Below are 16,674 nucleotides of genomic sequence, written 5' to 3'. Positions count from 1 at the left end.
AAAAATACAAGTCGGGCAAAATCCTGACCGAGGCTTAAACTTCAAGTAGCACCCCTGTACCTTTTTATGATATCAATCCACATTTTTTGCATACAAGTAGTCACAAATCATATAAAAAAAAAAAAATCAAGCGGACGTTAATCCCCTCCAACAGACAGTTGTCTGTCAGGACCACAGACTCTTGAAAATTTGCCTCACAAAAAAAAAAAAAAAGCAAAGCCGCAGCGGACAGCTGGGATCGGTTGTTTACTTGGGCAATGTTGATTCTAGCAAAGGTGGAGATTCAAAGGTCAAAACTACCCCATCCTGTTTATGAGGCAGGGTACAGCAATTGGACAAAACATTAGGGCGGTACATTGTAAGTGTACAAGTAGGAACTGGTACACTGGATGAACATGCATGCCGGCAGTACACGTACATGTACCATTCCTGGTGAATTATTGTTAGGTTTCTGTGGCGTGGTTTTCTTTTTTTTTTTCCAATCTCTGCTATGGGGCGACAAGCTGGCTTGAGGTCAGTTGGGCTAGGGAGGCAATTTTCTCCATCGTCGTGATGTGCATGCGGTGAATGATAATCAGACCAGAGTGAATCCAGGATGATATACAAGAACCTGTGGTGTAATGAGGAGGCGTGTAGACTTACAGGAACACGCACCCGGATGCACTTATATTCTGCGTTCCTTGGGCTGACTGCCTTGGTGCCTTTGAAGCCAAACACAGATGAAAGAACTAAGTCAGGAGGGAAAAAAGAAAACAAACTGTCTGGTGCTCAGTGACGAGGAATACGCATGTCATCCTCATGAAGACAATGACATGTATGGGAGTAAAAACAGGCTACAGTGCTTCCAAAACGACTTAAACAAACAAACAGACAAACAAACAAACTTTTCACGCACACATACATGTATCTGTACATACGTGGGCGCTGAAGCAACTTTGTTGGCCGACAAAAATGTATCTCTTCCACGTTCTTCCATTCAACCTGACATGTATGTACATGTACCGGTACTTTGCTAATAAGACTGCGCGAACAGGTTGATAGGTTCTAATTCCATTTCAACTTAACAAGGAGTACATTTAGATACAATGTACATTGTACATGTATTGAGAGAATACAAATTCTTCCGAAACTTCAGACATTAACTGCATGAAATCACCAGCATGTGATTGCAGTCATGTGAACACTACCGGTACATGTACTGTACTCGTCTTATCTTTAGAACCTACCGGTACTGGTAACAGGGAGCATGACAAGTCCTTCAAAGATTGGAATTTGATGTTTGATTTTGACTATTCCAGACAATCTCGGCTTCACTGAGACCCTCAGAACTGTAACTGTTGAAGTTAAAAGAGGATAGCCATCTTCCTGTCTGCTCTCCATTCTCTCAGTAAGTACCTGACGCACACTGAGGCTATGTGATATGTACGGGAGAATTTTTCAGAAAGTGGCTGGACTTTGTGTCTGCCGTCTTGTTTACTTTCTATCCCCAAAGGAAAGCACCCAGGACATTTGTCAGTTCTCTAGACAACCCCCGCCCCTCTTTCCTGGAGCCTTGAAGGAGTCCCTGTGTCCACTCTCAAGTCAAAATGTAACCAGACAGTCCCTCAAAGCTGCGTCGTCTTGTAGCAGGGCCCCCACACAGGGAAAAGAAAAAACAAATCAATACCTGACTCCAACTTTCATACCTGTACCTTGTGCAAATGGTGGGACCCCTGTCAATATTTGCTGAGTGATTACTGACAAGGAAGGAGATGCATGTACTGGATATCACAATAAGAGCCATGCACCATACACAGGTTACAGGTCACATGATAGCAAAGGATCAGATGGTGAAATCATGATTGGACAATGGGGATTTTCTGGCCATTTAACTTACTAGTATCTGGGCAGATTTCTTCCACAACGACACAAAAAACTTGAATAATGACAGCTCAGGTGGCCCGTCAGAGGCAGACCAAACACCCTGTGTGTGTCTAATGTCACCATCTGCAGGGTGACATCTGGACTGACTTTTCTATTCTTATGGGGCCTGTTTGATTCAGGAGTATCTGGGTCTGGATCAGTAGGTGTAATCCCAGAGCTGGTTAGCTCTATCCATTAGACAGGTTGATGTCAGTGAACCAATGAAGGATCACTGATCGCAATCCAGATCCGCGTAGTAAACAAACAGGCCAGCAGTCCTTTGCAGAGGGCACAGCTTGTTAGATTGACCAATCACATCCATGTTCTTTAATACTCCTACAGTAATTGTGTTGTTAAATTTTGTTGGATGTGACCAGAATCTCTTGCAATAAAAAGTACAAATGATAACAGTGCCAAGTGTGCCTACTGGGTACATGGACAACAGAGCTATAGAGTGCTTCATGTAGAACTGTGAATGGGTTGGCAGCATTGCAGTCCAGTCCATCACATCCCAAGTCCAGTCAGGATAACCAGTAAAGGTGGAGAAATGCCTCTCTCACGCTTCATCTGAAATGTGTATGCGTATAATACATCTATGTACTTAGACCTAGTGGCTTAATTTGACAAGTTAGAGAGGGGTAGTGATGAACACTGTATTATAATGAATATGTACATGTATGCACTAATGTGAATATGTACACACAGCTTTCCTTATACATGTACAAGCACCAGTGCCTTATAGACCACACAAGGTACATGTACTGTACACAAGGTCAACAGGCCCTTCCATCATGGGCAGTGGCTCCTATAGTATAATGTTGTACAGTGCTTGTACATGTACATGGGTAATTCCAGAAATTAGGGGTCCAAATGTATGAAATTTGTGTGTCCCTTTTACACTGTACATGTACATCTGACTGTTGTTATTTGACATGGAAATATCACCGGAATTGATTTCAAACTATTACTATTTGTGTAGCAGGTAATTTGCATTAATTCATCACTCTTGGAAATTAGAACATGTGTTTTGCAAAAAACATACCAGTACATGTATTTCAGATGTGACAGGGACACCAAAAAAATGTACCACTAATTTCTGGAATTACCCACATGTAATGACATGTACGGTAACGTGCACTTTCATGTACAGCAACATGTACAGTAGAGGTACATGCACCTGCTGTCAGCAAGGGACTGCCATACTGGTACCCACCACTCTACCCCTTCATGGCTTCAACAGCATCCTGTAGGTTTTCTACATGATAATGCACTGGTTTTTTGGGGTGTTGTGTATACTTCGTTCTCATTTTGCCACATTGGTTGTCCCAACTGCTGGCATTGTGCACATTCAGTTGAACACTGGTTACATTCCCCATGAACATGCACAGGTTGCACATTCCTGCAGAGTCTAGACAGACAGAGCATTTCATAATATTCCGGTGGGAAAAAGGCTTGTGTGCAATTTTTTTGCAAACTCCCTGACGGCTAAAAAGCATGCAAGCGCTGCACAACTGCACATATGTAGGCCCAGCACTGGCATGCATCTCTGCCATGGATACACTCCCTTCACGCCACCTATGATTCATCATCTGCAATGAGATAAATTGCCTTGGTCGCCCATGAAACATTTACGCTCTACGGCCGTAATTAGTGAGCCATTTTTAGCTGTATACACATAGGCAACACTGTCTCAGCATAGAGCAAGGACGGTCTCAGTCAGTGGGTGCTGTTCATGTACCGTTATCAAGCAAACCAATTGGTAATTAAGCGATTAACAACTAATTATAGCTGGAGACTGGAAGCAGGTAAAAACGGTCCCAGTACATGAACGTACATCGTGTACACGTAACTGTCGGCAAATTATACACATGTATTGTACATGTACATACTGGTAGAGTAAATGTACATGTATACTGGTGAAGTCCCTCTCACAGAAAAGATAAATTTACAGGCCGCAGAAAAACAAAAATTGTCAATACTGCAGTGCAGACATGTACATGTACCAGTATTCAATACATGTACATATATGTACAATGTAAGCACAATAATTGCAAACTTAAGTAAGCCAAAGCAACCTCATTGTCTAAACAATGACTCATACATTTCTTTTGAAATTGACATTATAAGAACAGTGTAGGCCTGCATGTAGTCCCAACCTCACACCAGTATGATAACCAGTGTGGTACTTTCACACCTGGCAGTATTTGTCAGAGTCATTGTGAGAACAAGGATTGAATATACATGTATCCACACAAAATACCGTACTGGTACATGGGACTGATATGAGCATGCTCAGTAGATCCAAAACGCCAGTCTACACAACCTACCGGTACATGTATTCAAACTGAAGAGCAACCCCAAAATGAACAAAAATGAAAAAAAAAAGTCCATGGCAAAACATTGATAACTTTGGGGTTTTCACAATTTCAGTGACCACTCTTTTAATGTAACTTAATGTAAGTTAACACTTTAAAAATGTACTGTAAATGGACATGTACATGTACCAGAACATGTGCGTATGTGTATTTAGTTTGTCAAACCAGAGAGAGAAAGAGCCACGATTTTTAAAGGACGTAGCCTACATGTATTTATTTTGAAGATGCCAGTTAATAAATGGTAATCACTAAACAAAATGTCGACTTCAATCTTACTTTGACTGGGGATCTCCTTTGCAATAACCCAACACTGCACTGAGCCCTGGGCCCACATTAGTTTCCATGCAATCCATTTTCCCCCAGTCACTGGAGAATACTCTTGTTTGTACAAGTATCACTATCCTGCACTTCTGTGTCGTGCCCCCTTGAGTCCCACACTGGCTGCTGCTAATGAGATCAGGCCAAGCGGAAAATTTCAAATTATGAGCTGGATTGCACCTGGAGAATAGTCTGACCAGGGGCTACAGTCTCCCATAGTGAGCGTCCTGTCAGAACATAATGCCAGGGCAGAATGGCTCTATTGGCAGGGTAGATAAGTTTATCTCTCACTGGCAGAGAGCACGGAGCCTGTGCTGATGTGCAAGTACACATGCATTCTTTGGAAATAAAAATCAGAAAATCTTTAACAAATAGTCATCTTTCGGTACTTTGCTGGCATTCTTCGCAAAGACACCGACCCAAACCCCAACCCTAAAATTCCCAGATCAGGTAAAAGTTTCACAATCCATTCAAGGGACCATTTCTTTTTTGTCAGGGAGGATTCTACACCCTCGGCTGAAGGAAGGCAGAGCACAGCAAGTACTTTGGGGATTGATACTGATTGAAGGTTGAACACACATGTACAGTGTACGATATATTAAGAATACATGTTTGTCATGGAGATCCCCGGTGTGGATCAACTTGGCTTTTGGAGGATTCAGGAAGTTTAATTGCCACATGTTACATGTATTGTCCAGTGTAGCCTCCCAGTGCTTTCTTCTTCCCTGGACAAATTTGGTATGGTCAAAACCCAGCGGAGGTGAAGCTCCAATTAAGCGAATTTACACCTGTGTACATGTACATGTAGGCCTTTTCCCACTAGATCATCCACGCCCAAAGCAAACTCCCTCTGGGAACGCCCCAGGGGCCAGACCCAGGGTGACAATTTTTCACCACCCTCCCAGTACAACCCCCAAATCAATTCACAGTTTCTTTCATCTCTTTCTAGGGCAATTTCACCCCAGGGGATTGGCACACTCAGAAAACTCATCCTGAAGAAGTAAGCCTAAATCATTACACACAGTAGTTCGATGTAAAACAAATCTGGCTAAAGAATTAGAGGGCATTACTGTGAGGCTATCCTGTTTGCACACACATGCTAATGTACGCGCGCATCACATTGCTCTCTGGGCCAACAGGGTGTTGCGACTTGCCAAATTGCACCCGCACGCTCAAGTTAAGACATGCCTGAATGCAATCGCCCCACAGAGATGGTGTCTTCTCCTATTTGCCTTACACGTACAAATCTATACACAGTACCTATACATATACATTACAAATAATAACAGATCTATATCAAATACTTTTTCCATGCTTTTATTTATGGTATACTCCTGCTAGGGCACATAAAAACACACTGGCCAACTGCGGGCATATATGCACTATACCAGCGCAATGTCAAGGAGATGCCATATGGTCTCCCAGACTGTTAATCATTAATCCCATGTCAACACCGGAGCCGTCTACAAATTACAGGTGGATGACATCACAAAGGGACAGGAACTGAAAGGACATCAGTAGGATGGTTTGTGTACATTTATGAACGAGTTCACAGTGAGTATAAAAAAACATGTACTTTGTGTTTTACATGTAGGCCTACAGCATACACACGTACTTTACATGTACACTGTACCACTACATCATGTATTATCTTTCTAAAAAAAATGTATTGTAACAAGGAGGATATTGTCGGTAGTAATTTTAATTCAAAAATTACATTTTCAAAGTAATATCACAAAAAGGCCTACAAAGTTCTTTCCACGGTCTGCCCATACCGGCACATGTCTCTACAGAACAGTAACTGTGTACATTGTACAACACACCGGTACCCATACAGAAAATTACCGGACTAAGAATTGATCGAGTACCGGTACATGTATTTCATGTAATAAAAAGAAAAACAAATATTTCGAATATTACCATGGCAAGCTCTGAACAATGCCCAGACAAAAACACAACAACAAATCATAGCCAGGCATTCATCAATATCAGCATGGGACCATACCATCAGATCTTAATTTGTCACCTTTCCATAGTCCATGACCCCAGGCCTTCTGGTGGCACTATCTACACATGATGTGTACACGAACACAGGCCCAGGCCAGGGACATTTCTACAGGACTCCCCTCCACCCACACCCTCACCAATTGTTTATAAGTCTGTCAGCCAAGGCCACACATGTCGTAGATTTTATAATGTCTGGACGTGCCTTGAATGCTGAGAGATGGCTATGTTTGGAACCAAATCAATTGAAGTTAATGTATGTACACTGTATTTGGTACTGGTACAAAATTTGTCCATTTGTAGACTGAGAGAACGTCTTTGGGCAAGCAATCTGCAAGTTCACTGTTTCCATGGTGACTGTGCATTGCTTCCTAAAAGAGGTTTCAGCTATTAGTTTAAATCCAAAGGCAATTTGTGACTTTTGTCCCTCTGCATGAATAAGATGACTCAACTCCATCCAACACAGTTCACCAGACACACCAGGACAATGGTAGGCATGTACAAAATACATGGCATTGTACCTCTTTGACCATTGGGGTACTGCGACTTGCCAAAATCAAGTTTAAGAATATGCGTGAGTGTGACGAGTGACCCTACAGTATTTAGTGTTTCGCGTGGGTCCCAATCTCTAGCGCTTATCTGTTGTTGGTCCACTGACACCAGAACCCACCTAATATACATGTACGTATGCATACCCGCCAACCTGTTGTACTCCTTCCTGAGGTCGGGCATTACCACATAATTAGAATTTTAAATGAACCAAGGGCTCATTTAAATACCTTTTAATCTATTGTGTGGTAATGCCTGACTTCAGGAAGGAGTACATGTACATGTATAACAGGTTGGCAGGTCTGCGTATGTACTGGTACATCTAATGGCTGGAACGATTCAGTGTTGGGACCACTGACCCAGATCCAGATTTGTGGCCATGTTCTAGAACTTAGAAGATAAGTCTGTACATACATGTACATGTGTACGGCAATGTACCGCAGTTTGATTTCAATGGGTACATGTATACCCATTCAAACCGAACAACATATTTTTACAAACAGTAAAACAAACAGTGAAGAACAGACTTTCCCAATTAGTTCCACGTAGTAGGTGTACATTTACAATACATGCAAGCAAAGGTCTTGGCTAACCAAACTCTGCATACAATGCGCACCCTACAGATTCGACTGTAAAGTCCTGCTTGAGTTCTGAGCAATGTTTACTCAAGCCCTTTTGTGTCCACTTCTTTGGCACGATACATTTTCTTTTCTTTCCTCACCTCTCGCTTTGTCCGCGATGGTGGGAACGCTTCCAGCGCCCACCCCAAATGGGATCCGTTCAACACCACTGTCAAGGTGTCATTATGCGGACGGTCTGGCATCTATTGTGAATAATTCACTCGGGCACGCATTCTCAATGTGTGTCAACCGTCTTGTATTCTCAGCGGCTTATGAAGTGGGACAGTCCTTTTTTGTGGGCCCCGCTGGGGGGGGGGGAAGAAACGAACAGTGAAAGCCCATGACTGGAGGCAGTTGATTGTGATATTTGGGAAAAGATTGATGCAATACAAGCAAGTACATGTACATGTACGTTGACGGGATGTACAGCTTAGATGTCACACAGTTGAACAATTTGAACTCAAGTAGTCAGTGCAGCAGGGATTCACTACCAAATCATCCATGTTTAATACGATTTTGCTCGACCCCTTGGGGTTTAAATAAGGGATGTTGAGAGAACAATTCAGCTAGACTATTTCCCCTCCGTTTGAAGTTTTTTCTTGTCCTCTTTTCTTCAGTATGACAAATGTGGATTTGAAAGCGAGTTTCATTTCAAAGGAGACAGCTTACTTTAAAAAAAATTATCACAATAACAATCTGTTTGTAAATAATGCATCACACTTATAGACATCATTTGGATTTCTGAAGTTAAGTGCCCAATATTTTGTCTTATAATCTGTGGTTTGTCCGTTTGGCTGAAGATTTCAATTTCAAATGTCATCAGCATCCAAATCTTCATCCCAGTAGCTCAAGTAATGTGTAACATGATTTTAAAATTGTGTACTTCAAGCCTTCAAGGGGCATCAAGCTCCGGGTTTCTAATATCCTTCACCTACAGATCCTGAAGAATTCTGTAATCTTCAGTATACCAGTGAATTTCCAAGGATCTGGGAGGGTTTGTGTTCAGCAGTGCCTCATCTAGCTATCTCCTACATGAACCAGAACATACACAATTCTGGACAGGCAGTTTCACTCATTCAGTCCATTTCCTTCTGAAATATCGACTCTTGTTATGACAAGGTTGTAGAGACCATGACTTTGTCAAAACAAGGACTTTGTTATAAGAGTAGAAAAACATAATTAGAAAAATTGTGATTCTTGACATGTGTTCTTTTTAATTTCTTTATATTCGTATTTTGTTAAACAGTGTTCTTTATAGAAAGCATGGACTGCAGGTATGTGTCACCTTCATGTACCAAGTGTGAGTTTAAAAAAATATTGCTGGAAGTAGCCAGGCATTTCCTAAATTTGGCTAGGAATTGATATTGAAATCCTAGATAAAGTCTTGAGTTGAGGAGGGTCGGGTGTTTCAGGGTGGTTTTTTACGGCAAGAAATTTCTAGAAATTCGACCTCTTGTTCTCAGACTGAACACAACCGGACAGAATGTACCATTTACTGACGGCACTACACATATCATTACATACTGGTGTGGTGCGTGGAGGGCCCGGGCAAATGAATGCACATTTTTGGGTGACAGGAAGTACAGGTGTATGTATATATTTCTCAGTCCCCTGTTTTGATGGGAAGCGACTTAATACTAGCCCGTGAAACCTGGTGCGCTACTTTTTTTCAGTAGCTGGGGTGACAAATGATTCATGAAGAGGGGACAATGCAATACACCATTTAAGACATTTCAAAAACGCGAATCAATTACGTCGCTTCGATAGCTTAGTTGGTAGTGATTTGAACTACAGATCTATAGACCCTGGTTCGAATCCGACCCATTTATGCTATTCATTTTCCAATTTTCTCATTGTGTTTGGGATTTCCTTTTTCAATTGATGCAGAAACAGAGTCCAAGCATGAACCCTCTAAGAGTCTTGAGAAAAATAGCAGACCAGGTTTCACGGGTTAATATCTAGTCATTTCCGTTTTGATGTAGTGACTTTCATTGAAATTGTATAAATATCATAAATTACTCATAAAAAAGACATCACTGTGCTGCTTTCATTCTGTAGAGTTTCATTGAATGTCAGAGCTGGTGTGATTATTAATGCATGCTTACACATTAATCTGTGCATGTACCTGTACATGCATGTAATGATGCGGAACTTTGGCAGTTTAAAGGCCAAAAAATAGCACTTTTTTATAAGGTACTTGTGACAATCAAGTATCATGTCTTCATGAGTCCACCACCAGTACAGTGTGTAATCTTACTGTAATCCCGCACCTCACCATGTTCATAGTCCTTTCAACGTCTGCAAATAAGATAGCCAAAATTAAACTCAACAGGGAAGGCGGCATCTCCCGGCAGGATCAAATTCCCACGAACTGGCTTCAGTCAGCATCCTGACACATCAAGCTAATCCCCTCTGTGATTCAAGCTGCAATATTTCCTGCCGGGGTTAGTGATACGAGGACTCCAACTCCAAGCCATCAAAAGCCCTGCCTGCCTGCCTGATTCAGAGTGTGTGCGAGTGAGTGGCATTTGGAATGGCACCCCATGACCACAGAATGGACTGTGTGACCATGGTGTGACAGACACTGCACTCCACACATACGCGTACGTCCAACACAGGCAAAAATAAATGTTAACATTCTCACCCAAAAAACCATGCCTTCATGTGATCCAACCCTTCACCAAATTTCCACAATTCCTCTACTGCATAACAGGGGGATAACAACTAGTTAGGAAAGTCATGAAAGTGGAGAAAATACTTACATGGGAAGGAAAAACGGGGTTAGAATATCCGGGAGATGGCAAAATTTATCCACAGAGTCAAGTAGAAACCATGCATAAACAGCACTTGGTTTTTTTTTCCTCAGCAATAGGAGGGCTAGAAAGCCAAGCACTCAATGCACAAAGGATCGGGCTGGGCTGTACCATTCACTCACTCCGGTGGGGGTGCAGGGGGCTTTGTGGACAAAAGCCAGAGGGACTTGGATCAATACTGTGGGTTTTTGGCTTCATTTGCATGACAATCAAGCAGGGCCCTGTGTACATTGTTCAAAAGTGTGGCCCAGTGTGGGAGATTTGGAGTGCAGACTGTTGTGCTTGTGGGGTCAGGAAGTTAGGAGAACTGGACATATAGGCTGATGAGAAATAATTGAACATGACACAATAGGTAAAGGAATGTTGACTGGCAGGAGAGGCTTCAGGCCATGGGGGTAGGGATGGGGGTGATGAGGGGAATGATGCCCATACCGGCACCAGTTTGCTGTAGGTGCAAATTTCACCATATGCAGCAAGGTATGAGACAGAGAGAACCCCCCCTGCTTTGTGTTGGTCATTGTCTCCCAGGAATCTGGGGAATTCCTTTCAGACATCTTGGGGGGATGCGTTAAGTAACAATAGTCTGGAATGTGTATAGGGATTGGACATGTTGGGGGGGGTACCCCTCGGTCTCATTTCTTGCTGGGTATAAATTTCACTCGGATGAAGACAAAGCAAGCATTTAAAGCTCGTTAGGTAGTTTCAGAGAAAGAGTTTCACCTAATTACCAAGACTCTGCTTACCTCACATGAAGTCAATATACCGATATGATCCCAAGAGCCGCTCCAAGAAGGATCCACCATGATCCGTCATATCTGTAAACAAATCATTCCAGAATTTACTTCACAGCAAACTGATCCATAATTTGGTGTCCTTTTCAAGGATGGAGAAGTGGGCACCTGTATACAGTCCGTGTTCATCTATACACGGTAGAAATCTTAGTTCTGTGAACATGACAAAAAAGAAAGCCATATGACCGCCAGCAACATTTATGGAGCTTATGGATGTGATAGGAGAAAAAAGCTGGAATTCGCCACTTTGATGGCTACCTTGGCAGAGGAATCACTCCAAGTTGTGAAGAAAATCATGTAGATTACATGTAAACTAGTCAATCAAATGAAGGCTCTTCCAAAATATGTGCAAACAATTAAGAAAGTACCAGTGTTTACACCTGTCGGACACAACTTCACCTCAACAGTCAACGTCCTAGCACAAAGCAATAAATGTATCGGTATACATGCACATATACTACATGTATGTATGCATATTTGATCGACAAGACTTGAATGTGGCCAACGCATTCACATTATTGTCTTTGCACTACCCACTACCTATTAATAATCACAATATGCACCATTGGTGTGATTTTGGAGTACCACAGTAAAATTTCAATTACTGGTCAGTACACTACCGATATATTTTACAGATGATACCAACCAGTGTGATTCTGAATGAGTTTCATTTCAGATGTGCACTGTTGAAATTCATAATAGAAGTAATATTGTGAACTTCACAATGTAGTGATGGATGGCAGTGCAAATGAAATCTGATTCAAACTATTACAAGATGCCCGATTCCAGTGAGCACGTCTACCACTCAGCTCGGAAAGGCAGAAAAATTGTTTGTAATTATCGAAACGTGTACTTGCACGGTAAGTTTCCACATGATAAATGTACATGTACAGTATGCTTATGTCTTAAAATCACTGCTCTAAATCAGCTGACTAAACTACACTTTTCGGGACAGGTTGCCAGTCTACAAAATGCGGCCCTGCCTTCATTCAGTGAATAAATACTGGGCGGCCTTTTGACCTGTGAGGAGTAAGATTCCTCTTGCCTGGTGTGTGACAGCCAATAATGAAAGTATTCACATTCCAGAGGGGCACCTCAGCAACCAAATCAAATAAGCAGTCTCTGGGACTTTTTACCCAATAACCTGTACAACCAATGGAGCTCCAGGGTACATGCATTCAACCCTTTTAAGTTATGGTGAATAAAACATCCATATTATCCATCAAGAAAAGACTCAACTTTACGATGTACCCCCAACATGCACAGTTTGTTAATAGGACTGGCTCCACCCAGTTTCACAAATGAAGGCCTGTTTGTTTTTGTTCCTCCTGGTACTAGTTCTGGAGACGGCATCATACCAACTTTTGTCACCACGTGTACATGTCACTCATACAGTACAGTATGTTTAAATGTCTGTTACACAAAATTGGGTATCGGGGCAAGTCCCTTCTGATTTAGTTTAGCATGCCTTAATAACACTGGGCCAAAACAAGATTACCCAATATTCAGTTCTTTATTATCACAACGGATAACAATTTCGAAATGATTTCATTGTACGTTTTCTTTTACAAAGGATCGAAGAAAATGTAAATCGGATTTATACTGTAGCTCAACTGCACTGAAGCAGAAAAAAAACCATACCAAAAAAAGATGGTGCTGCATGTATTTCTCCGAATTGTGCAGGCCCTTACCATCATTGCAGGGATGTGTACCTCATGTACCGGTTCATGTACTAGTACTCAACAATTTATTTTCTTTTTCCATTATCATTTGCTACAGGTCTGCACCCAAAGGTGAAAGTAGCTTAAATCTTTCACGTACAGATACCATTGGAACACTCACTCACATAGGTCTTTGCAAACAGTCTTAGCCAAACAGGGTATCCCTCCCTCCTCAACGCCACCCCGAACAAAAAATAAAGAAGAGAGGAAGGAAACCAAATTATACTTGATAAAATTGTCGAGAATACCTCTACCAGTGTGCTCAGCTACTCCCCTATTCTGCTGTTTCAATTACATAGTAAAATGTACTTTGTAGGCCTACAAGATGAGTGTTTTAGGCTCTAGAGGCACTAAGTTCTGGTTCATCACTTTACCATCCCCCAAAATGCCATTCCAAAATTTCAAGGTCCATGTTTTATACACCAGGCAAGATATGGGACAGAGGGGTACCCCCCTTACCTGCCCAAACCCTATACACACTCTAGACTATTGCTACCTAACACATTCCCCCCCCAGAAGTCTGTAAAGAATTCCTGAGATTCCGATCAAACAATGACCAACACAAAGGCGGGGGGGGTTCTCTCCGTCCCATATCTTGCTTCAAATGATGTTTTACATTTACTGGATGCTAATTAAGGGATGGTATAACCACAGCACAGAAGGATTATCTCTTCCCTCCCGGCCTCCCCTTCCCCCATGCAGTGGCTATCATAAACCCATGGAGTGTATGGAACATGTACAGAATATCTATAAACGTGCTAAGTTCGGTGCTAAGTTTCGTAAACACCTTTACATTGCTGACTGTAACGAAACTCCCTGGTGCAAAAGAGCCACGGTTAAAAAATATGCCAATTAGCCACACAAAGGCTAGGAGGGATTAAGGGATGTTGGGTACATTCACGCTTCATTAGACCGCTGATCCCGGTATTACCGCCACCAATCCTAACCATCGGGGAGACCGGACAGGCTTTGAGGAGGAGAATAAAAAAACTGCCACCTGCAATTGGCAGTAATCTAGATTGAGCCAGTCCAGGTAACAGGATGCCGGTCACTTCTGAAGAATGGGGGAGGCTCTTGGGCTGGAGAGCGGGTAAGAAATGGGCTTCGATTGTTGGGCAGGAGAGAGAAGATGTGGTTAAGATGAGTTAATTGGGGATGCCCAGGAGGAGCAACAAGGGAATGACTGTAGGCTAACGAAGTTAAAAAGAAGAGAAATTCTCACAATTACTTTATCATTTAGTCATGCAACTGTGCTACAGAGTGTACGAGTGCATTAATAAGTTTGGTAGAAGCGTGAATAATTTCCATTTGGACAAGGAACTGTCCGTTACTGTTTATCATGCACATGTGTAATTTCAATGATTTTTTTGCACTCATCAACCAGTCCTTACATTCATGCAACGCAGGCTAATTTCACAGTCACAAAAAGGAGTGAATGACGCTTCCCTGCATGTAGATACACCAACAAACAAATGTAAATGTTGCATGCACTTGTACATTCATTAAAATGTAATTCTTAAATACATTTCATACATGTACATGTATAAAATGTATAATAAAAGAAAAGTACTGTTCTTTCTGATGTAGTTTAAGAAATTAAGTCAATGCTGATAAATGTGTGTATGAGGCTACCGTAAGCCAAACAGAAAACTTACAAGGCTGTACAGTGTATTGTAAATCAGCAGACCTACAGCCTGTCTAATAATAGACAGGAAGGGAGATAAATTTACAACATATACCTGTACTGTACTTTTCAAAACACTGCAAAACTAACACTGGGAACAATTTTACAACTGACCTACCGGTACCAGTAAACAGCAGCAGGTCAGCAAGTTGGGATTGACCAAAAAAAGGGGGGAGGGTGGCGGTGGTACATGTAGAAGGAAGAGGTGCCACCTGCTGAGGCCACTGACCCAGGATGACCCCCCCAGTCATTTATTGTGAGGGATCGTTGCCATGGAAACCACATCAATGAAGTGTCAATCAGAGGGGATGATTTACATGTAGGCAAAGGAGAGGGCCATGAAGAGCCGTGCAGCCTAAAGGGTTTCCATCCCCACACCCCACTGGTTGAGATTAAGCCTCAGTCTGGAATCCTGAGAGGGAAAGGTCTATCACCACTGAAAATTGGCCGTTAGTTTCGCCACTTTGTATTTTCAATGTTAGCAATGGACTGAAAAGGTGGATGTACGTGTACATGTATATACCAGTAGGCCTTGAAACCAAATTGTTGGTTGATGTGGTCACATGTTGTCTTGTTTATCTCCTCTGCTTTAACTGTATAACAAATTTGTTAATTTACAAAAATGTTCCTCCATGGGCCATCTCACTCTTTCTTTGTCCCCTGAAGAATACTGGGCTTTTAACAGGGTACAGGTACATGTAGGTGGGTTGGCATTCATCAGGTTCAGAGGACAAGTTCTTTTGTCAGGGAAACTTGAACTGAGTTGTGGGGACATTTGTGAGTCCCCACAACATTTTCGGTCCCCACAAAATAGGTGAAACATGGAGTGTACATGTATGTCCCCACAACTACGGTGCGGGAGCGTGTGTAGGCATCTGTGATATTCAATTAGGGATAGTATCATTTTGACTGTGATACATGTATCTTTCGTGTTTTATCGTAAGAGATGCTTCAGGTTGGGAAGGCTATCACAAGATAACCAAACTACAGTACACAGGCTACACAAAGGCACCATAAGCTGTGTGCACACTTCACTAATTTGTTTTGGACCTCAAACAAGACATTCCAGTCTTTTGTTACTCTTGCGTGAAACTGCTCCCCTTTGAAGTTAAAGTCCCCCCTTGTACAAAAGCGCTGCCGACCAGTCTAAAAACACAAAAACACCTCGGGATGACCACACTGCCAACAAGGTACAGTAACAAACCTGCGGGGTAGGCAGCCCCAGAATGAACCCTTCCCCCCCTCGCATCCTCCCCAACAAGAGAAGCAAACAACCACTGGGACTTTAATTTGTTTGGCCTTCACATGTTTGAAAAGATAAAAAAAAAGTAGGGGGGGGAGAAAGGAGGGAACTGAGGAAGCCACTGGCTGAGACATGGGTGGGCTGGGAGAGTGGACAGTGGTTAGACATTCCTTCCCATCAAGGAGACTACAAAAAAAGCTTTCTTAAAACATTCTTGGTTTTGGTATTCCCAAACGATCCTTCAAATGCCACTTCACCACTATGAATAGGCCTATACCTATTCTGCCCATCATTGGAATCTTGTGTTTTAAAGTAAATTTGATAGAGCTCTCCATGCTCACACAGTGCATGGGAGGCAAAATTGTGTGTTTTCCAAGAAGCAGAATTTTACATTACATTAATAACTGTGTAACAACTTGCCCAGTACCAAACTGGGAGTCAATCACTCTCAGAGTGATTCACTTCTTTTTTGGGGGGGGTATTGACAGTAAATTTATGTACATGTACATACATGTACACGAATCCACCAAGATGCCAGAGTAACTCTGTAGTAATTTGTAGCATCTCCTCCCAAGCCCCGCCCCCACCCTTTGCTCCCTTCTAAATCCTGAGAAGCCTCCCTAGGTACTATGAACTATTGGTACATCATTCAAT

General features: G+C 42.2%; 1 protein-coding gene across 3 annotated transcripts in view; it reads right to left on the bottom strand.

Annotated features, from left to right (window-relative positions):
- Positions 1 to 16,674, bottom strand: part of LOC110984957 (vang-like protein 2) — a 49,946-nt gene that overhangs the window by 15,483 nt on the left and 17,789 nt on the right. Inside the window, exon 2 of one of the 3 annotated variants that reach the window (XM_022245623.2) lies at positions 11,325 to 11,396. The gene's annotated coding sequence lies outside the window, so the exon portion shown is untranslated. Of the gene's footprint in view, positions 1 to 642; positions 666 to 10,530; positions 10,681 to 11,324; positions 11,397 to 16,674 lie in introns of those variants that run through there. The other 2 variants (XM_022245622.2, XM_087141997.1) reach the window with 2 other exon arrangements.

This window comes from Acanthaster planci, linkage group LG10, assembly GCF_054643075.1.
Source record: "Acanthaster planci isolate LZ-2023a linkage group LG10, COTS_SCS, whole genome shotgun sequence".
In the NCBI taxonomy this organism is placed as follows: Eukaryota; Metazoa; Echinodermata; class Asteroidea; order Valvatida; family Acanthasteridae; genus Acanthaster; species Acanthaster planci.
This window is presented reverse-complemented; position numbering and strand designations above follow the sequence as displayed.